We start from the raw sequence: 27,868 nt of genomic DNA, 5'->3' as shown, positions 1-27,868 counted from the left end.
TTTAGGTAGCAGCCCTGACTCCAGATCTCAGTGGTGGTCCTACCCCTGCATCCCTCTGTGATGGCTCCACCCCTGCACCTTCCTGGGTCTTTCGTGGGGCAGCCTGACACGCTGAAACTGAGGAGGGGAGCCCATCTTCTGAAGTCTTTGAGACTAAGGAGGAAACTTTGCATCCTGTGGTCAGAGTGGCATCCACGATGGTCTCTGGATCACATTTGGGTTCATTTCTCTTTCCGCGAAGGATACAAAATGTTCATAGCCAAATAGCTCTACCATCCTGTTCCCTTTGGTCCAAACTGGCAGTGTCTGCTGTGTATTCCCATCTCTATCCCTGCTTCTACAGAGATGGCTGATTAAATCCGTGGTTCACATTCATGACCTCTTTATCAAATGATTTCCCACCCACATCCTGGATGTTCTTTTCCGAGCATAATTTTCTCATTTTTTTTGCAATAATAATAGGGTTGAGAATTTTCCATATCTTAAATTTCTGGTTCCTTTTTGCTTAATAATTCCTTCAACTTATCTCCGTGCTCTCACGTTTTCCTGTAAGTGGTAAGGAGAGGCTAAGCCACTCTTTTAACACTTAGCTTAAAAACTTCCTCAGCTATGTCCATTATACCTCAATAAAACTGAAATTTTAAAATCTCCTCAAATATCCAATTTCATTCCTCACAAGCTCCACCTTCCACTAAATACTAGAACACAATTCAGCCAAATTCTTTGCTACCTTATAACAAGAATAGCCTTTCCTCCAGTTTCCAAAACCATACTCCTCATTTCCATCTGAGAGCTCACCAGAATCACCTTAATGTTCGTTTTTCTATCCATGGTCTCTTCAAAGCAATCCAATCTCTACCCATTATCCAGTTCCAAAACCACTTCCACATTTTTGGGTATGTTACAGCAGCATCCCACTTTTCAGTACCAAAATCCATTTTAGTCTGCTTGGGCTATAATAACAAAGACCACAGACTGGAGGCTTAAACAATAATTTATTTTATCACAGATCTGGAAGTCCCAGATCAAGGTGCCAGCAGAGTTCCTAGATGACATTCAGTTCCTGATGAGAGCTCTCTCCCTGGCTGGTGGATGGCTAACTTGTTGCTATGTTCTCACATAGGCTTTCCTCTTTGCATGTGCAGACACAAAGCAAGTGAGCAAGCTCTTTGGTGTCTTAATTTCCTCTTTTAAGCACACCAATCTCATGAGATTAGGATCTTGCCCTTGTGACTTCATTTGACTTTACTTACTTCCCAAAGGTCCCATCTCTAGAAACCATCATATTAGCAATTAGGCCTTCAACATATGAATTCAGCAGAGCCACAATTCAGTCCATGGTAGTCGTCATTATCATAAAGTTATTCAACTAGTAAACATCAGAGTTGAGACTTCCCCCCAGGGCCCTTGGGGACATGTTCATTCCATTGTTCTAGTCGTCCTCCCTCCTTACCAAAGCCATCGGAATGATATTAATAATGATAATGGGAAGATGTATGATATTTCCTTATAGAATTGGTGACTTTTCTAGTACCCTTTTATGACAGTTGTCTCATCTCAATTCCAGAGGGGAGAAAGACCACAGTAGTAGAAAGGGCAAGGCTATTGGGCCGGACAGTTCTGGAATGGAATCTGTGAAATATAGATAATGACAGCCACCCACAGAATTGAATCAAGTACTCATGAGATTATGTAGGTAAAGAAACTTCCATACATTTGACTTTAAGTAGGAGCTCTGCCCATGGTTTTAATTTATTTGATAATATATTTAAAGAACCATACACTATGATCAAGTGGGATTTATTCCAGAGGTATAAGTATGGTTTAACATCTGCAAATCAGTGTGATATACTACACTAACAAATAAAGTACAAAAAAAATCATAAGATCATCTCAATAGATGCAGAAATAGCATTTGGCAAAATTCAACATCCAGTCATGATAGAAACTCTCAACGAAGTGGGTATAGAGAGAATGCACATCACATAACAAAAACTGTATGTGCCAAACCCACAGCTAGCATCAAGTCAATGGCAAAAAGTCAAAGGTAAAAAGCTGAAAGTTGCCTATGCAATCAGGAACAAGTAAAGGATGCCCATTCTTGCCACCATTACTCAAAATGGTACTTGAAGTCCTAACCAGAACAATTAGGCAGGAAAAGATTAAAGGCATTCAAACAGGAAAAGATGAAATAAAATAGTCTCCATTTATAGATGACAAGATCTTACACATAAAATCCTAGAGACTCCACAAAAAAACCGTTAAATAAATTCAATGAAGTTGCAAGATACACAGTCAACATTAAAAATCAGTTGCATTTCTATATACTAAACAACAAATTGTCTAAAAGGGAAATTTTAAAAACAACCTAATTTACAATACCATCAAAATCAAATATTTAGGAATAGGGATGCCTGGCTGGCTCAGTCAGTTGAGTGTCTGGCTCTTGATTTTGGCTCAGGTCATGATCCCAGGCTCATGGGATCAAGCTTGGCATTGGGCTCCAGGCTGAGCATGGAGCTTGCTTAAGATTCTCCCTCCCTCCTTCTGTCTCTCTGTCTCTCTCTCTTCCCCTCTCCCCTACTCATGCTTTCTCTCTCTAAAATTAAAAAAATATTTAGGGATAAATTTAATCAAGGAGGTGAAAGACCTATACTGACAACTATAAAACACTGATGAAAGAATTTAAAGACTCAAAGGGAATAATCTGTGCTTATGGATTGGAAAAATTAGTATTGTTAAAATGTGCTTCTACCCTCTAGCTTCAATGCAATCCTTACCAAAATTTGAATGGCATTTTTCACAGTAATAAAAAAAAGTCATAAAATTTGTATGGATCTACAAAAAAAAAGAAACAAATAAAAACAATCTTAAGAAGAACAAAACTGGAGGCATCAAACTTTCTGATTTCAAACCATATTACAAAGCTACAGTAATCAAAAAAGTTTGGTACTGACAATGGATCAATGGAACAGAATAATGGAACAGAATAAAGTGTTCAGAAATAACCACACACACAGTCAATGAATTTACAACAAAGGAGGCAAGAATATACAATGGGTAAAATATAGCCTTTTCAATAAATGGTTCTGGGAAACCTGGGTAGCCAGATGGATCACTATTTTATACCAAAGATAAAAATCAACTCAAAATAAAATTAAAGACTTCAGGGGCGCCTGGGTGGCGCAGTCAGTTAAGCGTCCGACTTCAGCCAGGTCACGATCTCGCGGTCCGTGAGTTCGAGCCCCGCGTCAGGCTCTGGGCTGATGGCTCAGAGCCTGGAGCCTGTTTCCGATTCTGTGTCTCCCTCTCTCTCTGCCCCTCCCCCGTTCATGCTGTGTCTCTCTCTGTCCCAAAAATAAATAAACGTTGAAAAAAAAATTTAAAAAAAAAAATTAAAGACTTCAACATAAGACTTGAAATCCTTAAACTTCTAGAGGAAAATATAGGGAGTAAACACCCTGAAATCAGTCTTAGCAAAGACTTTTGGATTTGATACCAAAAACAAACACAGCAAAAGTAAATACATCATTACTTCAAACTGAAAAACCTCTGTACAGCAAAACAATCATAATAAAACAAAAAAAACAACCTACTGAATGGGAGAAAATATTTACAAATTGTGAGCTGTCAGAATGTAAACTGGTGCAGCCACTATGACAAACAATATGGAGTTTCCTCAAAAATTACAAATAAAGCTATCATATGATTCAACAATTCTTCCTTGAGGTATTTATACAAAGGAAGCGAAATCACAATCTCAAAGAGGTATCTGTACTTCCACAATCATTGCAGCATTATTTCTAATAGCCAGGATATGTGTCCCTTGGTAGTCAGATGAATAACAGAAATGTGCTATATGTACACATGGACTATTATTCAGTCATAAAAAGGAAATCCTGCCATTTGTCACAACATAGATGGACCTTGAGGGCATTATGCTAAGTGAAATAAGTCAGAGAAAGACAAATACTTTAAGATCCAACTTTTATGTGGAATCTTAAAAAAAGTCTCAAACGTATAGGGTGGTGAATGGATAAATGGATAAAAATTAAGCCCCATCTATATGCTGCCTCAGACCCAAACACATGTATAGACTGAAAGTAAAAGGATGTAAAAAGATATTCCATGCAAATGCAAGTGAAAAAAGACCTGAGGTACCAATATTTACATCAGACAATACTGACTTTAAACCAAAGACTGTAATAAGAGATAAAGGACATTATATAATGATACAGGAGTCAATCCAACAAGAAGATATAACAATTATAAATATATAGACACTCAATTCTGGTGCACCTAAACATGTAAGGCAAATATTAACAGATATAAAGGGAAAAATTGACAGTAACACCCTAACAGTAGTGGACTAAAATTGTTAGATCATTCAGGCAGAAAATCAATAAGTAGTGTTTTTGAATAACACATTAGCCCAGATGGACTTAACAGATATACATAGAACATTCCATCCAAAGGCAGAAGGAACATTCTTTTTAAGTGCACATGGAACATTCTCCAAGATAGATCACATGTTAGGCCACAAAACAAGTTCCCAATAAATATAAGACTGAAATCATACCATCTCTCTTTTGTGACCACAATGGCATGAAACTATAAATCACAAGCAAACGACAAAAATCACAAATATGTGGTAGCTAAGCAGCATGCTACCAAACAACCTATAGGTCAATGATCAAAAAAGAAATTAAAAAATGCATGGAGACAAATGAAAATTAAAACACAATGGTCCATTATCTTTGGGACACAGTAGGTACAGAACTACCTCAAGAAACAAGAAAAATCTCAATCTAATCTTACACCTAAACAAACTATAAAAAGAAGAAAAAACTAAGCCCAAGATTTGTAGAAGGAAATAAAGACAGAGTAGAAATAAATTAAATAGAGACTAAAAAAAGAAAAAAAAAAAGGTAAAAGATCAATGAAACCAAGATCTGGTTCTTTGAAAAGAAAAACAAAATTAATAAACCTTTAGTAAGACTTACTCATAAAAGAAAAAAAAACTAATAAATAATATCAGAAATGAAAGAGAAGTAACAACCAATTAACATAAATACAAGGGATTATGAGAGACTACTATGAAAAAATATATGCTAACAAATTGGACAACCTGAAAGAATTAAGTGAATTCCTAGAAACATACAATCTTCCAAACTAAATCAGGAATAAATAGAAAATCTCAACAGACCAATTACTAGTAATGAAATAGAACAGCTATTCAAAAAACTCTCAAAATACAAAAGTCTAGAACTGGATGGATTCACAGGTGCATTCTACCAAGCATTTAAAGAATGCCTATTCTCCTCAAACTATTCCAAAAAATAGAAGAGGAAGGAAAGCTTCCAAATGCATTGTATGAAGCCAGCATTACTCTGATGCAAAAACCAGACAAAGACACTACAAAAACAAAAATAACAAGACAATATCCTGGATGAACATAAATGCAAAAATTTTCAAAAAAATATTAGCAAACTGTATTAAACAATACATTAAGAGGATCATTCATCACGACCCAGTGGGAGTTCTTCCAGGGACACAAGGATGGTTCAATATTTGCAAATCATTGTGATACACCACATGAACAAAACGAAGGATATAAATCATATGATTATTTCAATGGATGGCAAAAAAAATTAGACAAGATTCGACATCTGTTTATGATTTTAAAAAACTTACAACAAAGGGGGTGTAGAGGAAACATAACTCAACATACTTAAGGCCATATATGAAAACCCCACAGATAACATCCTACTCAATGGTGAAAACCTGACAGCTTTTCCTCTAAGATCAAGAAAAAGACAAGGATGTTCACTATCATCATTTTTATTTACCACAGTACAGGAAGTCTTAGCCTTGCAATCAGTCAAGAAAAAGAAATAAAAGGCATTCAAATTGGTCACTATTTGCAGATGACATGGTACTATACAAAGAAAATCCTAATGATTCCACCAAAAGCCATCAGAAGTAATAAATGAATTTAGTAAAATTGTAGGATACAAAATTAATTCACAGAAATTGGTTGCATTTCTAAACACGAATGATAAAGTAGAATAAGAAACCGAGTAAACAATTCCATTTGCAACAGAACCAAGAAGAATGAAATACCTTGGAATAAACCTAACCAAGGAGGTGAAAAACATATACTTTGAAAACTATGAAATAAATTAAAGAGGACACAAATGGAAAATATTCCACATTCATGAATTGGAAAAATTAATATTGTTAAAATGTTCATATTACCCAAAGCAAATTAGATTCAATGCCATCCCTATCCAAATACCAACAGCATTTTTCACAAAACCTTAACAAATAATCCTAAAATCTGTATGGAATCACACAAGACCTGGACTAGACAAATCGTCTTGAGAAAGAAGAACAAAGCTGGAGGTATCACAATCCATACTTACATGGTCAATTCATTCATGACATAGGAGATAAGAATATACAATGGGGAAAAGACAGTCTCTTCAATAAATGGTGCCGAGAAAACTGGACAGCTACATGCAAAAGAATGAAATTGGGACACTTTCTAACACCATGCACAAAAATAAACTCAAAATAGATTAAAGACCTAAATGGAAGACCTAAAAATTTAAAACTTCTCAAAGAAAAAACATAGACAGCAATTTCTTTGATACCAGCCATAGCAACATTTTCTGGATATGACTCTTCAGACAAGGGAAACAAAAGCAAAAATAACCTATTGGGACTACATCAAAATAAAAAGATTTTTCACAGGGACAAAAACGCTCAGCAAAATGAAAAGACAATCAAGTGAATGGGAAAAGATATTGGCAAATGATATATTCCACAAGCAGTTAATATCCAAAACATATAAAATATTTCTTTCTTTTTTTTTAATTAAAAAAATTTTAATGTTTATTTTTTGAGAGAGCAAGAGTGCGTGAGAGTGCACGAGCAGGGGAGGGGCAGAGAGAGAGAGGGAGACACAAAATCCAAAGCCGGCTCTAGGCTCCGAGCTGTCAGCACAGAGCCTGACATAGGGCTTGAACCCACAAACCATGAGATCATGACCTGAGCCAAGGTCAGACGCTTAACCAATTAAGCCACCTAGATGCTCCCATAAAGACTTCTCCAAAGAAGACATATACATGGTCAATAGACAAATGAAAAGATGCTCAACATTCCTAGCCACCAGGGAAATGCAAATGAAAACCACCAGGAAATACTACCTTATACCTGTTGGAATGCTATTATCAAAAAAAGAACAAGTTTTGGTGAAGATGTAAAGAAAAGGGAAAACTTGTGCGCTGTGGTGTGAATGTAACTTAGTGCAGCCACTATGGAAAACAGTATGGAAGTTCCTCAAGAAATGAAAAATAGAAACACCGTATCAGCAAGTAATTCCACTACTAGGTATTATCTCAAAGAGAATAAAAACACTAATTTTAAAACAAATATATGCACTCCTATGTTGATTGCAGCATTATTTATGAGCCAAGATATGGGAGCAAACTAAGTGTCTATCGATAGATGAATGGATAAAGAAGACGTGCTATATATACAATGGCATACTACCAACCTAAAAGGATGAGATCCTGCCATTTGCAACAACATGGATGGACCTAGAGGATATCATGCTAAGTGAAATAAGCCAGATTGAGAAAGACAAATACCATATAATTTCACTTAAATGTGGAATCCAGAAAACAAATGAATAAACAAATAAATAAAAAGCAAATACAGATGCATAAATACAGAGAACAAACTAATGGTTGCCAGAGGGGAGAAGGTTGATGGGATGGGCAAAACAGGTAATTGGAGTGGGGGACACAGGATTCCAGTCATGGAATAAATAAGTCACAGGGAAAAAAAGTAGAGCTTAGGGAATACAGTCAATGGTAGTTGTAACTGTACTGTATGGTGACAGATGGTGGCTACACTTTTGGTGAGTATAGCATAATGTATATACCAGTTGACTCACTATACTTTACTCCTAAATGTAATGTTGTATATCAACCATTTTTCTATTAAGAAATCCCAAATGTACATATACACAGAACAGACTGGTGGTAGCCAGAGGCTGGGTATAGAAGGTGGGCAAAATGGGTGAAGATGGCCAAAAAGGTACAATCTTTCAGTTATAGGATAAATAAGCATGGGAATATAACATACAGCATGATGACTATCATTAACAATACTGTATTGTACATTTGAAAGTTACTAATAGAATAGATCCTAAAAGTCTTATCTTAGTATGAAAAATTATACTTGTGTGGCTTGGACATTAACTAAACTTGTTGTGGCAAATATTTTGCAGTATGTACATATATCGAATCATTATGTTTTACACCTAATACTAAAACACTGTTATAATGTCAATTATATCTCAGCAAAGACAGAGAGAGAGACAGAGACAGAGACAGAGAGAGGGAGAGAGTGAAGGATGGGGGGAGGAGAGAGAGAGAGAGAGAAAGAGAGAGAGAGAGAAGGTGTAGGAGGATGTTTTACCATTGAGATAGAGCCTAAGTTTTAATTATTGAATCAAAAAATGCAATGCTCCCTGAAGAGCCAACCTCAAGGAACTGCGAGAACAAAATGGTATATTTCCCAAAGAAATACACTTCTCAGATCTCCTGGGAGACATTTAGTCCTCTTCAAAGTAGAACCAAATTAAATGCTTGAAAACTTAATTTAGGGAAAGTGGCCTCGTTTGATATTGCCAAGTAGTTCTTTCCTTAAAGCAGTATTACAAGATGGAGAAAGAGAAGGCTACAGTAAGGGTAGAATGTTATTAAAAAGGTGTTCAGCACCATTGAAGACTTGCACTCTGGTTGGCAGACAACTGTTGTTGAATAGGCAACTATAGCTAATGGCTTGTGGTCCACACGAAGAGGCCTCACCATGTGAGGGCTGGGCTGTTATTGACTCTGCACCTGGTTCTGGGTTAAACACTTTTCAAACTGTGTTATCTCACTGAATCCACATAACCATCCTGGAGGAAGTATTTTACAGATATAAAATGGAGCTTCGTTTTACAGATGAAAAAAAGAAAACCCAGAAAGGCTAACTTCTTCCCACTCACATAGCTAGTAGGTGATGGAACTAGGCTTGGGAACTTTGAGCTATCTCATTCCCAAGGGCTCTCTTAGCCAAACTATTTGCAGAGAAGCAATACTAGTGAGAGCTTCTATGTTGGGAGCCTTTGCTCGATGTTAAGGTATTGCAATGCATACTCTAGGTAAGCGAAGATTCCCACAAGGTGGAGGATTATGGACATGAAGTACCTTGGGGAGTGGGCAGGAACTGGAATAAGCTATTAAGGGGATCCCCTGGGAAGACTTCAATTTTAACTACTTTGCTTTTGGACTTGGAGGAAAGTTATATTTAGCACACAACTATAAGGTCTCTCTACCCCCATGATGAAATTCCATTTAACTACCCAAACTCTTTAGTACAGGGCACAAGGGAGTAGGTGGAAACACTGAGAAATCCACACAGAACTCATTAAGGAAGAAAAAGAAGTAAGTTAACATTGAGAATTTCATATGTGAGAAACAGACATTTGCCTCAGAGCTGGAATCAAACCAAATATACATAAAACAGTAAAGATATCTCAGTCAGAATGCCTCTATTGCAAGGATAGAAAACCCTTCAAACTATGTTAAGTAAACACTGAGAACTTCATTTTTAATTTTTGAATTGGTAATACATTCGCATGATTCCACATTCAAAAGGTAGCAAAGGATACACACGGAATGTCCTACCTAAATCACCCAGCCATTCTGGGTTTCCTCTTCAGAACAGGCCAAATTATTGGTTTCTTGTGTCTTCTTTCACACACACACACACACACACACACACACACACACACACACAGTCACACAATATACTATTCTGTGCTTTACCTTTTTACTTAAAAATATGTATTGGAGGGACGGAGGGAAGATGGCGGTGTAGGAGGATGCTGGGCTCACCGCGCGTCCTGCTGATCAATTAGATTCCACCTACACCTGCCTAAATAACCCAGAAAACCGCCAGAGGATTAGCAGAACGGAGTCGCCGGAGCCAAGAGCAGATGAGAGGCCCACGGAAGAGGAGCCAAACCTCCGGCAGCGGATCTGACTCCCTCCCGCAGCCACAGGGCCCCTCCTGAAGTGGATCACCTAAGGAGAAGCGAGCTAAGCCTGCCCCTCCTGCCCCCGTGCACCTTGCCTACCCACCCCAGCTAATACGCCAGATCCCCAGCATCACAAGCCTGGCAGTGTGCAAGTAGCCCAGACGGGCCACGCCACCCCACAGTGAATCCCGCCCCTAGGAGAGGGGAAGAGAAGGCACACACCAGTCTAACTGTGGCCCCAGCGGTGGGCTGGGGGCAGACATCAGGACTGACTGTGGCCCCGCCCACCAACTCCAGTTATACACCACAGCACAGGGGAAGTGCCCTGCAGGTCCTCACCACGCCAGGGACTATCCAAAATGACCAAGCGGAAGAATTCCCCTCAGAAGAATCTCCAGGAAATAACAACAGCTAATGAGCTGATCAAAAAGGATTTAAATAATATAACAGAAAGTGAATTTAAAATAATAGTCATAAAATTAATCGCCGGGCTTGAAAACAGTATACAGGACAGCAGAGAATCCCTTGCTACAGAGATCAAGGGACTAAGGAACAGTCATGAGGAGCTGAAAAACGCTTTAAATGAAATGCAAAACAAAATGGAAACCACCACAGCTCGGATTGAAGAGGCAGAGGAGAGAATAGGTGAACTAGAAGATAAAGTTATGGAAAAAGAGGAAGCTGAGAGAAAGAGAGATAAAAAAATCCAGGAGTATGAGGGGAAAATTAGAGAACTAAGTGATACACTAAAAAGAAATAATATACGCATAATTGGTATCCCAGAGGAGGAAGAGAGAGGGAAAGGTGCTGAAGGGGTACTTGAAGAAGTAATAGCTGAGAACTTCCCTGAACTGGGGAAGGAAAAAGGCATTGAAATCCAAGAGGCACAGAGAACTCCCTTCAGACGTAACTTGAATCGATCTTCTGCACGACATATCATAGTGAAACTGGCAAAATACAAGGATAAAGAGAAAATTCTGAAAGCAGCAAGGGGTAAACGTGCCCTCACATATAAAGGGAGACCTATAAGACTCGTGACTGATCTCTCTTTTGAAACTTGGCAGGCCAGAAAGAATTGGCACGAGATTTTCAGTGTGCTAGACAGAAAAAATATGCAGCCGAGAATCCTTTATCCAGCAAGTCTGTCATTTAGAATAGAAGGAGAGATAAAGGTCTTCCCAAACAAACAAAAACTGAAGGAATTTGTCACCACTAAACCAGCCCTACAAGAGATCCTAAGGGGGACCCTGTGAGACAAAGTACCAGAGACAACACTACAAGCATAAAACATACAGACATCACAATGACGCTAAACCCGTATCTTTCTATAATAACACTGAATGTAAATGGATTAAATGCGCCAACCAAAAGACATAGGGTATCAGAATGGATAAAAAAACAAGACCCATCTATTTGCTGTCTACAAGAGACTCATTTTAGACCTGAGGACACCTTTAGATTGAGAGTGAGGGGATGGAGAACTATTTATCATGCTACTGGAAGCCAAAAGAAAGCTGGAGTAGCCATACTTATATCAGACAAACTAGACTTTAAATTAAAGGCTGTAACAAGAGACGAAGAAGGACATTATATAATAGTTACAGGGTCTATGCATCAGGAAGAGCTAACAATTATAAATGTCTATGCGCCGAATACCGGAGCCCCCAAATATATAAAACAACTACTCATAAACATAAGCAACCTTATTGATAAGAATGTGGTAATTGCAGGGGACTTTAACACCCCACTTACAGAAATGGATAGATCATCTAGACACACGATCAATAAAGAAACAAGGGCCCTGAATGAGACATTGGATCAGATGGACTTGACAGATATATTTAGAACTCTGCATCCCAAAGCAACAGAATATACTTTCTTCTCGAGTGCACATGGAACATTCTCCAAGATAGATCATATACTGGGTCACAAAACAGCCCTCCATAAGTTTACCAGAATTGAAATTATACCATGCATACTTTCAGACCACAATGCTATGAAGCTTGAAATCAACCACAGAAAAAAGTCTGGAAAACCTCCAAAAGCATGGAAGTTAAAGAACACCCTACTAACGAATGAGTGGGTCAACCAGGCAATTAGAGAAGAAATTAAAAAATATATGGAAACAAACGAAAATGAAAATACAACAATCCAAACGCTTTGGGACGCAGTGAAGGCAGTCGTGAGAGGAAAATACATTGCAATCCAGGCCTATCTCAAGAAACAAGAAAAATCCCAAATACAAAATCTAACAGCACACCTAAAGGAAATAGAAGCAGAACAGCAAAGACACCCCAAACCCAGCAGAAGAAGAGAAATAATAAAGATCAGAGCAGAAATAAACAATATAGAGTCTAAAAAAACTGTAGAGCAGATCAACAAAACCAAGAGTTGGTTTTTTGAAAAAATAAACAAAATTGACAAACCTCTAGCCAGGCTTCTCAAAAAGAAAAGGGAGATGACCCAAATAGATAAAATCATGAATGAAAATGGAATTATTACAACCAATCCCTCAGAGATACAAACAATTATCAGGGAATACTATGAAAAATTATATGCCAACAAATTGGACAACCTGGAAGAAATGGACAAATTCCTGAACACCCACACGCTTCCAAAACTCAATCAGGAGGAAATAGAAAGCTTGAACAGACCCATAACCAGCGAAGAAATTGAATCGGTTATCAAAAATCTCCCAACAAATAAGAGTCCAGGACCAGATGGCTTCCCAGGGGAGTTCTACCAGACGTTTAAAGCAGAGATAATACCTATCCTTCTCAAGCTATTCCAAGAAATAGAAAGGGAAGGAAAACTTCCAGACTCATTCTATGAAGCCAGTATTACTTTGATTCCTAAACCAGACAGAGACCCAGTAAAAAAAGAGAACTACCGGCCAATATCCCTGATGAATATGGATGCAAAAATTCTCAATAAGATACTAGCAAATCGAATTCAACGGCATATAAAAAGAATTATTCACCATGATCAAGTGGGATTCATCCCTGGGATGCAGGGCTGGTTCAACATTCGCAAATCAATCAACGTGATACACCACATTAACAAAAAAAAAAGAGAAGAACCATATGATCCTGTCAATCGATGCAGAAAAGGCCTTCGACAAAATCCAGCACCCTTTCTTAATAAAAACCCTTGAGAAAGTCGGGATAGAAGGAACATACTTAAAGATCATAAAAGCCATTTATGAGAAGCCCACAGCTAGCATCATCCTCAATGGGGAAAAACTGAGAGCTTTTTCCCTGAGATCAGGAACACGACAGGGATGCCCACTCTCACCGCTGTTGTTTAACATAGTGCTGGAAGTTCTAGCATCAGCAATCAGACAACAAAAGGAAATCAAAGGCATCAAAATTGGCAAAGATGAAGTCAAGCTTTCGCTTTTTGCAGATGACATGATATTATACATGGAAAATCCGATAGACTCCACCAAAAGTCTGCTAGAATTGATACATGAATTCAGCAAAGTCGCAGGATACAAAATCAATGTACAGAAATCAGTTGCATTCTTATACACTAACAATGAAGCAACAGAAAGACAACTAAAGAAACTGATCCCATTCACAATTGCACCAAGAAGCATAAAATACCTAGGAATAAATCTAACCAAAGATGTAAAGGATCTGTATGCTGAAAACTATAGAAAGCTTACGAAGGAAATTGAAGAAGATTTAAATAAATGGAAAGACATTCCCTGCTCATGGATTGGAAAAATAAATATTGTCAAAATGTCAATACTACCCAAAGCGATCTACACATTCAATGCAATCCCAATCAAAATTGCACCAGCATTCTTCTCGAAACTAGAACAAGCAATCCTAAAATTCATATGGAACCACAAAAGGCCCCCAATAGCCAAAGGAATTTTGAAGAAGACCACCAAAGCAGGAGGCATCACAATCCCAGACTTTAGCCTATACTACAAAGCTGTAATCATCAAGACAGCATGGTATTGGCACAAAAACAGACACATAGACCAATGGAATAGAATAGAAACCCCAGAACTAGACCCACAAACGTATGGTCAACTCATCTTTGACAAAGCAGGAAAGAACATCCAATGGAAAAAAGACAGCCTCTTTAACAAATGGTGCTGGGAGAACTGGACAGCAACATGCAGAAGGTTGAAACTAGACCACTTTCTGACACCATTCACAAAAATAAACTCAAAATGGATAAAGGACCTGAATGTGAGACAGGAAACCATCAAAACCCTAGAGGAGAAAGCAGGAAAAGACCTCTCTGACCTCAGCCGTAGCAATCTCTTACTCGACACATCCCCAAAGGCAAGGGAATTAAAAGCAAAAGTGAATTACTGGGACCTTATGAAGATAAAAAGCTTCTGCACAGCAAAGGAAACAACCAACAAAACTAAAAGGCAACCAACGGAATGGGAAAAGATATTTGCAAATGACATATCGGACAAAGGGCTAGTATCCAGAATCTATAAAGAGCTCACCAAACTCCACACCCGAAAAACAAATAACCCAGTGAAGAAATGGGCAGAAAACATGAATAGACACTTCTCTAAAGAAGACATCCGGATGGCCAACAGGCACATGAAAAGATGCTCAATGTCGCTCCTTATCAGGGAAATACAAATCAAAACCACACTCAGGTATCACCTCACGCCAGTCAGAGTGGCCAAAATGAACAAATCAGGAGACTATAGATGCTGGCGAGGATGTGGAGAAACGGGAACCCTCTTGCACTGTTGGTGGGAATGCAAATTGGTGCAGCCGCTCTGGAAAGCAGTGTGGAGGTTCCTCAGAAAATTAAAAATAGACCTACCCTATGACCCAGCAATAGCACTGCTAGGAATTTATCCAAGGGATACAGGAGTACTGATGCATAGGGGCACTTGTACCCCAATATTCATAGCAGCACTCTCAACAATAGCCAAATTATGGAAAGAGCCTAAATGTCCATCAACTGATGAATGGATAAAGAAATTGTGGTTTATATACACAATGGAATACTACATGGCAATGAGAAAAAATGAAATATGGCCTTTTGTAGCAACGTGGATGGAACTGGAGAGTGTGATGCTAAGTGAAATAAGCCATACAGAGAAAGACAGATACCATATGGTTTCACTCTTATGTGGATCCTGAGAAACGTAACAGGAACCCATGGGGGAGGGGGAGGAAAAAAGAAAAAAAAAAAAAAGAGGTTAGAGTGGGAGAGAGCCAAAGCATAAGAGACTGCTAAAAACTGAGAGCAAACTGAGGGTTGATGGGGGGTGGGAGGGAGGAGCGGGTGGGTGATGGGTATTGAGGAGGGCACCTTTTGGGATGAGCACTGGGTGTTTTATGGAAACCAATTTGACAATAAATTTCATATATTATAAAAAAAAAATATGTATTGGAGATTCCTCTGTATCAGTACACGAAGAAATACCTCATTCTTAGAGCAGGTAATATACTAACCATGGAGGGTTAAATTCTGGGGCACTTTTTCTGTAAAATATGAGCGAAGTCTTATTCGGTGGTTTTCTCCCATGTTGTCATGTCAAACCTAAAGAGGTGTTGTGTGCAGACTTTGCTTTGTATGGTGCTGGTATGGACCCTCATGTGCGAGACAGGGAGGGACACTGTGGTAGATCCCACATCCCTCCTCCCACTGGTACTCAGGAGCAGGAAAGGGCATCCTATTATGGGCAGCACAACAGTGGGATCCTGAGGGGGTGGGAGAGCTTTCAGACTCCAGAAGTATGGACAGAAGTTCTTTCTAAAGCTAACACCTACACCTACCTACAGGAGGAAGGTAGCCTTGAAAGAGAGGGAGGCTGATGCTCGAGTTTGACACGTAACTAAAATTTAGTTTTACCCTACCTCTATTCTTCATTTGAGAATGTCAGACAAAGGCATTTCCTTGTGAGAACGCCAGCATCTCTCCACTACAGAAAATTGTAGAAGTTAATGTAAGAGCCCCAGACAGCCCATGGAGGCCCTCTTCCAACACAGTTCTCAGGAAGGTCTAGAAATATGAATTCCTTTCCCAGGAGATGGTCAGAGCTGTGCTGAGTTCAGGGACTGGAGACAGGAAACTGTTGCTTCTCAGGGGGAAATCCCTAAGGGGCAAGAATGCTGTTGGTGTTTTAAAAAGTGGAAGGAAAATTGTGAGTGGGAGGACAGTAGGGGAGGTTATCCTGGTTATGACAACTTGATTTCCATCAAACATGGAAATGATGACCCTAGCCATTCAAAATCCGCCAAGACTTTTCTTACCATTATAGGACAAGGCAGAGGAGAAAAAGCTTTATTTGAATGGCCACAATTTTAAACAATAGCCATTTATCTGTCATCCTTCAGTTCTTTTGTAATTTAGCTCAAAACCAACTACCAAGGACGGGCCGCTTCTGGGGGTTCTCTCTCCCTGGTGACTTTATGGCTACCGTGTCTTCCGTATTTGAGGAGGAAATGTGCAACCTCCTCTCTTCTTTCCACTTTCTTGCTCTTTTTCATCACCACTATTTCAGATGATTCTGCCACCACCTCCACCTCCCAACAAACACACACACAAGAAAACCCTACAGCTTTATCAAGTATTGTGCAATTTTGCCTCTTACAGAGCTTAGTGTCAGGCATGGTTTTTCTTTGATTCATGGAACTTACACTTGGAGATCTGGCATTGAATTCTGTCAGTTTTGTTCAATCTGATTTTGAGGTAAATGCTGTTTTGTGGTCAGAACCTAATTTTTCTCCTTCCCACAATGCTACTTCTTGCCATTCTACCACAGCAAAAATAATGAAGTATAATTATGTATTCTACATTGGTTGAGCTGATGTCCACTCCTAAACCATCTAGAACAATTCACTCTGAGCTCCTCCCTCCTATGTCACTCAGAGCCTCTGTTTTCATCTCTAATATCTCCATCTTTGAGGAGCAGCCAACTGTAGTTAGAAACACACACACACACACACACACACACACACACACACACACACCCCTACACACACAGTGTTTGGCTAGAGAGTCAGCAGATCTAGAGTCTGGCTTTAGCTTCTTCAAGAACATTCCCTGGGATCATGGATAAGTCACTTTATCATCTTGAGCCTTAGGTTCCTTATATTGAAATGAATGGGTTGGGACAGAAGACCCTCAAAATTTTCTCCAGCTTGAGGAATGTTTGACTTGATGTAAATTTTCATATGAGAGGTAGGATCAAATTCCCTAAATCCCACAATCAGGAAAGATACCAGTATTAGAACCAGGGAAGGTGGCTTAGTTTTCAAAAATGTTCCAAAACACCTACCACAAAAATATGGATGCCCAAAATTAGCCCTTCCACCCCTCTCTAGTAGAATAGTCTAAAAGACTTCTATTTGGTCTCAAATGTTTGCTCTCAACCCATGCTGTGTTGGAGCCAGATCATACAGACACTTGTGAGAGCCAACGGTGTGCATTTCTTCCCAACTCAGTGCTCAGTGACTTCATATTGGTAGCTGGACAGTGATAATGGTCAGAATATTTGCACCACAGAAATCAGTAAATGATACAAATTAGGGATCTGTCTTCCCATGGAGAGTTGGTTTACAGCTCATGATGGCTCCCAATACACTATTCATTGTGATGGTTAACTTTGTGTGTCAATTTGACTGGGAAGTAAGTGGACAGCTGGTTAAACATTATTTCTAGGTGTGTCATTGAGGGTGTTTCTGAAAGGGATTAGCACTTGGGTCGGTGGACTGAGTAAAGCAGATGGCCCTTCCCAATGCGAGTGGACATCACTCAATCCATTGAGGGCCTGAGTAGAAAAAAGGCAGAAGAAGGTTGAATTCACTCTCTGCCTAACTGAATGAGCTCAGACATTGATCTTCTCTTGTCTTTGGTATTCCTGGTTCCCAGGCCTTCAGGTGTGAACTGGAATCTACACTATTGGCTCTCTAGCCTTAAACTACATGACTGGCTTTCCTGAGTCCCCAACTTACAGGTGACAAGGCATGGACTTTTCTGCTTCCTTAACAATTTGAGCCAATACCTTATAATAACTAAGTAGATATACAGATATAGAAATATAGATATAGATATAGATATAGATATAGATATAGATATAGATATAGATATAGATAGATATAGCCAATATCTTGAGGCAAAACTCCTTGTAGACCTATCTATCTATCCATCCATGTATTCTATTGGTTCTGTTTCTCTAAAGAACTCTGAGTAACACAGTCATAAAAATTCCAATGCCCACTTCTTTTTTTTTTTTTTCCAACGTTTATTTATTTTTGGGACAGAGAGAGACAGAGCATGAACGGGGGAGGGGCAGAGAGAGGGAGACACAGAATCGGAAACAGGCTCCAGGCTCTGAGCCATCAGCCCAGAGCCTGACGCGGGGCTCGAACTCACAGACCGCGAGATCGTGACCTGGCTGAAGTCGGACGCTTAACCGACTGCGCCTCCCAGGCGCCCCCCAATGCCCACTTCTTAGTCATCCTCGTACGCTAGTGGAACCCTCATTGCCAAGAAAAGTTAAGAATTTGCCTATTTATAAATCTTTTTCTATGAAACATAATTTAAATAAAACCCAAAAGAAAAAAAATCAGAGAAAAAAAGTAAAGAATACCAAATTCCTAATTCTGGGTCAACCCTGATCTCTCTAATACTCTGGCCGCAAAGTCCTTTCCTCTGGGAACACTTCTCCATCAACTAAACAAGGTTTCACCCCAGACTGAAGTTTCTGCCTCAGATTCACCAGAGCTTCACCACAGCCTCACATTCCATTAAATGAGCTTTTTGTCTCCTTCTAATGGCAAAATTTAGATGAAGAATCATGGCTCTTTTCCACCACAAACCTTATCTGATGTTTCATTCATTTAGGTAAACAGATTTCTAGCTGGGGCTGCCAGCAGTACTGAGTGCTGGCCAAGTTTGGCAGACATTAAGGGCTCTTCTCCATGTTTTCAGCTCCAAACTGGCCATAAAATCTCTCTACTCCCCCAAATCCACCAGGCACACAGCCATTCCTGCCATGCTCCTGGGTTTATTGATCCACCATCTTCCCTGCTATAGGCCCCGTGCCCACCTTGCACCTGCCTGCCCTGGTTCAAGCCAGGGCATCATTTGTGTCAGCCCTCTGACTATCCTCATGGCTCACTTCAGACCCTGCTTCCCACATATTGCTAAAGTAGGGAGAGCCTTCACTCCTCAGTTCAATTCCTAGAAACAATGGCAATTGAGGGGGATGGGAAAGATCAAGGATAAGTGTTGATGGAGACTTTTCCTGTCGCAGAATTTCAGTTAAAGGCCACATCTTGGAGATGAAAAAACCAAAAAGCTATGCTAGGTACCCCTCATACTAAAGAGATCTATTCATGGTTAGGCATCATGAACTGGGGATCAGCCATTCTTCGGCATGGTTAACTAAAATGTGTCCTTCCCTGAGAAGGGGAGCCAACCAGCAGGTGCCCAAACCGAAGCTCAACTGGAAACAGAAATGCTAGTCTCTTTCTTGCTTGTACCCTAATCTCTGCCACTTGGCCTCTGTGAAGGGAAGGCACACCTCTTCACCCCTACAATTTACCACTATGAATATGGCATTGCCAACCAAGATAACTACAACTTCCATTTTTCCACCTTTCATTTCCCTTTTGGTGGTGATAAGACGTAGGCAAAGGGGATGGAGTCGTATTTTGTATCTAAGACTCAAGCATTGGAGGCTTCCCTTGGCCAACTCTCTGTTGAAGGTAGGGATACTAATTTAGAACCTTTTGTTTTCACTTTGGGCCTTGGTTGAACTTCTCAGAGGTTACAAAGTTGTACTTGGCATTCTGTTATACACAGTGACCTCAGGCCAATGATGGGCCAAGTTATGGAATAGAGATGATGCCTCCTCTCTCTTTCTTGGTGCCCAATGGCCTCCTACCACACCCTCTGCCACGTTACTGGATGCCCTTGTCCTGCCTTCCTCAACAAGTATTCTATTGCTCTGTTCTTTGACTCACATCCTTCTTAAAATATCCATATTCCATGACTCCACTCATATGAGGACTTTAAGATACAAAACAGATAAACATAAGGGAAGGGAAGCAAAAATAATATAGAAACAGGGAGGGGGACAAAAACATAAGAGACTTAAATATGGAGAACAAAATAGAGGGTTGCTAGAGGGGTTGTGGGAGGGGGGATGGGCTAAATGGGTAAGGGGCATTAAGCAATCTACTCCTGAAATCACTGTTGCACTATATGCTAAATAACTTGGACGTAAATTAAAAAAATAAATCAAATTAAAAAAACAAAAATAAAAAATATCCATATTCCATTCTCCCAGGGCTCTGAGCCCTGGCACTAAGGTGTTCTTGGGGTTTAGCTCTCTAAGCTATGATATTTGCATTTTAACAGAGATCTTCTCCCAAATGTAACAGAACAGCCCAGAATGTAAGAATTTTAGGCACAGTAACAGGTTAAGGGGCAGATATGTTTGTAAGTAAGATGGACTTCCAGTGCCTTCCCAATGAGACCACATGGGTAATAATGAGAGGTTGAGACAAACCTATCTGTCATTTACAGAGAACTTATATTGCAAAGAAAACATCACCCTTTTCCATCTGCTTGCATCCTGTGAAGTCTCATGGCAGCAAGTTACTTATTAAAGGCTCTTTAAACTCATTGAGGAAATTTCTCTGTGATGATTCATAAGTAACTCACAAGACACAAAGCGCTTATGAAAAAAATCACTGGATTAGATCCATGAAGTAAAAATGTATTTGAATTGGATGAAAAGTTTCTCTGGCCTCTCCTGAAAGCACTGCGACTGCTTATTACGAGATATGGAGTGAGGAGTGGTCATGCATTGTGGACGGGGATCAAGTAGGGTGACCATATAATTTATTGTCCAAACTGGGAGCTACTGAGAAAGAAGAACTCTAACATACTTATGCTGACACAAGAGTTTTAAACTGGGACTGTCCCAGAAAAACCAAGACGTAGGTCATCCTATATCCTATATGTTGCAATTATAATGCAGTAATAACTTGCATGCCATGTGGGTAATCATTCTACCCATACTGCTTTATCAACTCCAGGGTCCACTTTAGCGACTGGAAAGGGGCTGGTAATGGGAAATAGCATGCAAAGCTCAAAATAACCCACTTGGATGTTGCAGCAATGTCAACCTACTAAACCTTTTCTAGATGCTTACACTTACTTTCTGTATTTTTCTCTTGTCATGGACCACACTTCGAGCTCTGCATGTAGTATTTGAGGGTCCTTGTTATGCAAAGGAGAAGTGAAATCTCTTCTTAGTAGAGATTATAATAAGAGGAGAGCTGAGCCCTGGTCTCTTGGGCATGAAGTGACTGTAAGGAGGCAGATACGTTGCTTTCAGAATGGTAGAAGGATAAATAAGAACAAAGTCTCAGAAGCCAAACATTGAGATGATTTTTAGTGGCTACACCAGTCAAAGGAAATATGGAGTTGGCATGGAAAGAACAAAGGGAAAAATCCAAAATGTCAAGGAGAAAAAAGGTAGGTGTTGGGAGTATGCATGTTCAGTGGAGGTAGGGTCTGTGGAGGTCCCTCTCTTTTCAATGTGCCCATCACCGTCCAAAGATGACTGCCCTCACACATGATTATTCACTTTCTAAAAGGAGGCACATAAAAGAGAGAATTTAGAAATGGGAACAACTCCAGGACATTCAAGTCTCTCTATAAAGCGGCCCCCAATTCTCCAGCTGCCCTCTTGTCCCCTACTGTTGGCAACAATATCAGGACAATAGCTATGGCCCTGGGGACAAGAGAAGCTGCTCAGAAGAGAGAGCAGAGGGAAAGCTGACAGATGTAGTAAGTGAGGTTCACTGCTGTGCTTTTCATTTCCAGGTAACTGGCTTATCACAGGACCATTGTTTCTGTCTTATAACCTGAATGGTCTTTTATGGTTCACAAACACTTACAGAAGGCTTCTAGGCCATGGGGATATTGTTCTAGCTGCCAGAGTTGAGACATAGTCACTGATGTGGTACAGGGACCCTTGCCATCTCTATCTACCAGCTTTGCAGCTGAGTTTGCAAAATGGAGATGTATTCTCTCTATATAAACTTAAGTCGGTGGTTCTTAGCCTTGGTGGTAACTTGACACTCCCTGAGTGACCATAACCTTAAGAACCAGTGATCAACACCTATTGTTCAAAGTAATCCAGCCTCCATCTCTGGTCTCTCTTCCTTTTCCCCAAGCAGTTTCATTTTCCTAGGCCAAACCCCAAATACTGGGAAAAAGAAAATTAGAGTCTTTATCACTTACCAAGCAACCAAAGGACTATGGGTACAATCTGTCTCAAGATAATCCTTAGATTTTCCATAGTTCCTACTTTATAGAGATTTGTGGGCTCTGAAACAATTTATCTGAACTAATTATGAAGGCCTGGTATCTAAAAGGGGCAGACGAACCCAAGAAGGGAATAAGGGCACAAACAGGAAGGGGAGGAAAAATACTTATAGGGTAAAGAGACCAGAGATAGAGGCAGGAGTAAGTCACTTCCCTGGATCTCCGGATGTTGTCACCAGGCAGCCTGATTGAAGACCTATGGAAAAGACACTTGACTCTCCACAGACCTTCTCCCCTTTTTATTACTAGAACACATCAAGTTTTGGCTCCTCAGCTAAAGACTACAATTCCCAGCCTTCCCTGCAACTAGGTGTGGCTCTTTGTCTAAGTTCTGCCCGATGAAGTGAGTGAGAGTGATATATGGAATTCTCATTGGACACTGAAATGGGAGCTGCTTGCCCATCACTTCTCCCTTCTCACTGGCTGGGGCAGGTGGATATATGGAGCTTCTCCTGATCATTCAGATGGGGAGAACATTAGTGGGATGGTAGAGTCAAAGAATGGGATCAGTGCCTTTATGAACACCAAAGAGCCCTCTTGCCCCTTCTACAATATAAAGACACAGCGAGAAGACAGTTGTCTATGGAGTGGACTATCACTAAACACCCTCTGCTGGTGCCTTGATCTTGGACTTCCCAGCCTCCAGAATTGTGAGAAATAAAAGTTTGGTTTTCTTAAAGCCACTCAGTCTATGGCACCTTGTTATAGCAGCCTGAGAAGGCTAAGCTATTTGTCTTTTGATTACATGGTAATCTTTGCTTCCTTTTTTCTCTTCTTTGTTAGGTATTAATGGAACCTTAGCAAATGTAGAAAGGGTGTTTGGGATAGGCAATCTCCCGGTGTACTGTGCCGAGTTACAGCTGTTTCTAGACTCCAAGAGAATGAAATACACAGGTTAAACAGACTGGACCCAAGATATTAAAAAATATTTGAGGCAGGAGAGTAGAGGACAGGATCCAAAGCACAACCCAAGCAGAATTTTCTCTCCCTTCTTCCTGCCTCTTTGAGACTCAGAGAAACAGATTTTTTATACTCCATCTTTGAATTATAGCTCATGATCAAGAGAAATGAAGTGATTCTCAAGGGTTGAAGTCTATCGGGCAAAATTCAGGCACACATCATAGTAAATGGAAAGTCTGTATTAATCTGTCCACATTAACCATAAACAAGGTATTTTTCACTAATGGCATAGCAACTATGCTAACAAACTTCAAGAAAAGATCAAAAAAGGAGGAAAATTTATAGAATTACTTATACTAGAATACCCAGAATATATAAAGAAGTGTGAAAATCAGTAGCAGAAAGAGTAAAAAAAAATTGGCAAGAGTTTAACAAGTACTTTACAAAAGGAAACATTCAAATAACTCAAGGAAAGGTATTCAACCTAATCAGACATCAGGCAAATGCAACTTAAAACCATAATGATGTATAAGTATACAACCACTATTTTGGCAAAAGTTTAAGAGTCTGGCAATACCAGGGGACGGCAAGGATATTGAATAATATCACAATAAAACCGCCGAGGTGCTATGTAGATTGGTACAAACATTTTGGAAAGTTATTTGACATTATTAACTAAAATTGAACATGTGCATAACCTGTGACTTAACTTCCTCTGGGGAGTGGGGATATCCTATCCTTTAGAAATGTATCTACCAGTACATATGTAAGAGAATGTTCACAGGCAAAAACTAGAAACACACCAAATGCCCATTTACTGTAGAATGGATAAGTACATTATCGTATGTGCAGTAGCACACTGGCAGATGTTTAACAACAGGAGGAGAAAGCTCTGATTTATAGCACTTGCCAATTTCCAGGATATAAATATTCTTACTATGGCCAATTTCAGGATACCAACATGGTACCAGCTAGCTTGCAAAATTCCTTATCATTTACCCATCAGAGGTACCTGCCGGTTCTAGTACATCATTGAATAGATACATACTTTGGAATACTATTCAGTAATAAAAATCAATGAACTATAGCTACACGCACTGACATGGATAAATCTCACAAATACATAAAGCACGATTCCATTTATACAAAGTTCAAAATAGGCCAAATTAAATCAGGATGCTGAGGGGTAGACATGTAAGTGGTAAATTGTCAAGAATAGCAGGGCAGGGATCTCCTTGGGAATGACGATGTTGTGAACTCTAACGGGGAACAAGGGGATTCTGGATGGGCAAGATCACGTGGTGGACACTTAGGGTGCCGGCCATGTTCTATTTCCTGACCTTGGTGATGCGGGTATTCTTCTTACAGGTATTTGTTAAATTATGTGTACAGGTGGTAAACATCTTTACGTGCACAGGTTAGCATCAGTGGTGTACTGGAGCCAACTTGTGAGAGCCTGCTGTGTGGTCTCTCCCTACCCTCCACATTCGGTGATGCACGTTGGTAGCTTGAAATCAGCTTGGAGGGACTCTTTACACCACTGTAACCACCCAATACAACAAATCAGGACTTTTTCTTTTCCTGAAGAATTGGTTTAATGGCACACCACTGCTTAAAAGTGGTAACACATTTTTTAAAAATATGATCTCAAAATTGGCTTATTTAGGCAGAGATGTTTTCAAGATTAAATGCTGTCACTGATTTCAAGGCACTCTGCATTTAATAACAATTAAACATGACCAGATTCCTGCAATGAAAGAAAAGGCTTGGGAGTTAAAAGAAAATAATGGGTTGAAAGAACTATAAAGTGTTCAGGACTCTTAATTACTTGATGTGTAACAAAAATCATTACATTGATGGTAAAATTAATGACCCTATCTAAGGGCCCATCATCTTTTTTTAATTTTGGCGGGGGGGGGGGGGAGATTGAATTATTTAGTGGCCTGGGCCTTAGGAATGGGGGACACCTGGGGAGGTGTATGAGGTGACTCAAGTCCCCAAGTGACATAAAATGTTTTTTTTAATTTAAATTTTAGTTAGTTAACATATGGCGCAATATTGGTTTCAGGAGAAGTAGTGATTCATCACTTACATGCAACCCCAGCTCTCATCACAAGTGTCCTCCTTAGTACCCATTACCCACTCCCATCTCCCACTATCCTCCCTCCACCAACCCATAGATTGTTCTCTATCATTAAGAGTCTCTTGTGGTTTGTTTCCCTCTCTTCTCCTACCCCCTTCCCATATGTTCATCTGTTTTCTTTCTTAAATTCCACATATGAGTGAAATAATATGGTATTTGTCTTTCTGATTTATTTCACTTAGTTTCATCCCTATATGCTAGTTTCATCTACATTGTTGCAAATGGCAAGAGATCACTCTTTTTGATGGCTGAGTAATAGGACATTTGGGCTCTCTCCACAATCTGGTTATTGATTATACTGCTACAAACATTGGGGTGCAGTGTACCCCTTTGAATCTGTATTTTTGTATCCTTTGAGTAAATATCTAATAGTGCAATTGATGGATCATAGGGTAGTTCTGTTTTTAGTTTCTTGAAGAACCTCCATACTTTTCTCCAGAGTGCACCAGTTTGCATTCTCACCAACAGTGCGAGAGGGTGCCCCTTTCTCCACATCTTTGCCAACACACATTATTTCTTGTGTTGTTAATTTTAGCCCTTTTGACAGGTGTGAGGTGGTATCTCATCGTGCTTTTGATTTGTAATTCTGATGATGAGTGATGTTGAGCATCTGTTCATGTGTCTGTTAGCTATCTGGATGTCTTCTTTGGAAAACTGTCTATTCATCCCATTTCTTAACTGGCTGATTTGTTTTTGGGGTGTTGAGTTTGATAAGCCCTTTATAGATTTTGGATACTAACCCTTTATCAGATATGTCATTTGTGGATATCTTCTCCTATTCCATAGGCTGCGTTTTAGTTTTGTTTGTTTTCTTCACTGTGCAGAAGCTTTTTATCTTGGTGAAGTCCCAATAGGTCATATTTGCTTTTGTTTCCCTTGCCCTGGGTGACATGTCTAGTAAGAAGTTGCTCTGGCTGAGGTCAAAGAGGTTGCTGCCTGTGTTCTCTAGGATTTTGATGGTTTCCTGTCTCACATTTAAGTCAGCAGAAAATGTTCTTGATCAAGACTTTGCAAGATGGTTAAAGATATATTAGATCAGGAACTTTTTCAATCTGCCTTCACTTAATGGTCTTAGGAAATTTATACTAAAAATTACCTCAAACATTATATCATACCAATTCTTTAGCAATATTCTGAGCAGCTTTCTTAGTAATTATTTTTCATAACTTATAAGGCAGTGAAAAAACTATTATATATTTGTATGACTCTATGTTCTTAAATTTTTATAGCCCTAACATAGGGCTATACGGTATCCCTTATGTTTATTTCGGTTTTCCCAACAAATAGTTTAAAATTTTATTTTACATTAAAATAATCCCAGATCTCTTATGATGTAGAAGAAGAAGAATTTCAGTGGTGTTCAAGGTTTATCTTACATTTCAGACAAGTTTTAGGCCTGTGAATGTCTTCTTTAGACAGTGAGTTGAGATCCCATCGAAGGCAGTAGGGAGGTATATAGCCATATTTAGTGGAAAATCTTCCAGTACTAGAGAAGGAACTCAATGGGAATTTTTTAAATTATAAAGTATTATCATTTCAGTTAAAATATGAATCTGAAAATAGATTTAGTTGGATGTTAATATCCTTATATGTAAACCTGAAATGTGGAAACTTTGACTGGAAATTATTGCTTTCGTTGGGGGTGGGGGGTTGTGAAGAGTTGGGGTAGGAGAGGTCCCTTTGTGAATGTTTTTTTTTTAATTTTTTAATGTTTATTTATTTAAGAGAGAGACACAGACAGACAGAACATTAACACAGGAGGGGCAGAGAGAGAGAGGAAGACATAGAATCTGAAGCAGGCTCCAGGCTCTGAGTTATCAGCATGGAGCCCGACTTGTGGCTTGAACTCGCAAACCAAACCATGAGATCATGACCTGAGCTGAAGTCGGATGGTTAACCAACTAAACCACCCAGGTGCCCCTGTGAATGGTTTTGATTTGTTTTCATTTAAGACCCAAGGACTGGACCATCAAAAGATCTACACAATATAACTGTAGGGCTTTGTTATTTTTCCACTGGCTCTTGAGAAGAGGAATTTGCCTGGAGTTTAGTGGGATGGGCATGCAAGTGACCCATGTACAGGAAATCTTCTATAGTTTCTGGTCATTGGAACCCTAGAGTTCAACAGGTGGCATCTGCATCACAGTCAGAGACTCTGGTTGTGGGAATCTCTCCAAGCTCTCACTTGCCCTTTCCTATTTTACCAGCCTAACAATCCCATACTGCTATTACTTGGCTTTATGCTTCTCAGCTCCCCATTCCTTTTGGCTTTATTGGGAAGAATCAGATTCTTACTTATTGTAACACAAGATAAAACAATGAGTGCATTCATTCATCACCGTATTTAATATCCATGTTGCCAATGGCAGTTCTACCCCAGAATA

The sequence above is a fragment of the Leopardus geoffroyi genome, chromosome B4 (genome assembly GCF_018350155.1).
Source record: "Leopardus geoffroyi isolate Oge1 chromosome B4, O.geoffroyi_Oge1_pat1.0, whole genome shotgun sequence".
Taxonomy (NCBI): Eukaryota; Metazoa; Chordata; class Mammalia; order Carnivora; family Felidae; genus Leopardus; species Leopardus geoffroyi.
The sequence above is the reverse complement of the archived record's forward strand: the minus strand, read 5'-3'. Positions refer to the sequence as shown.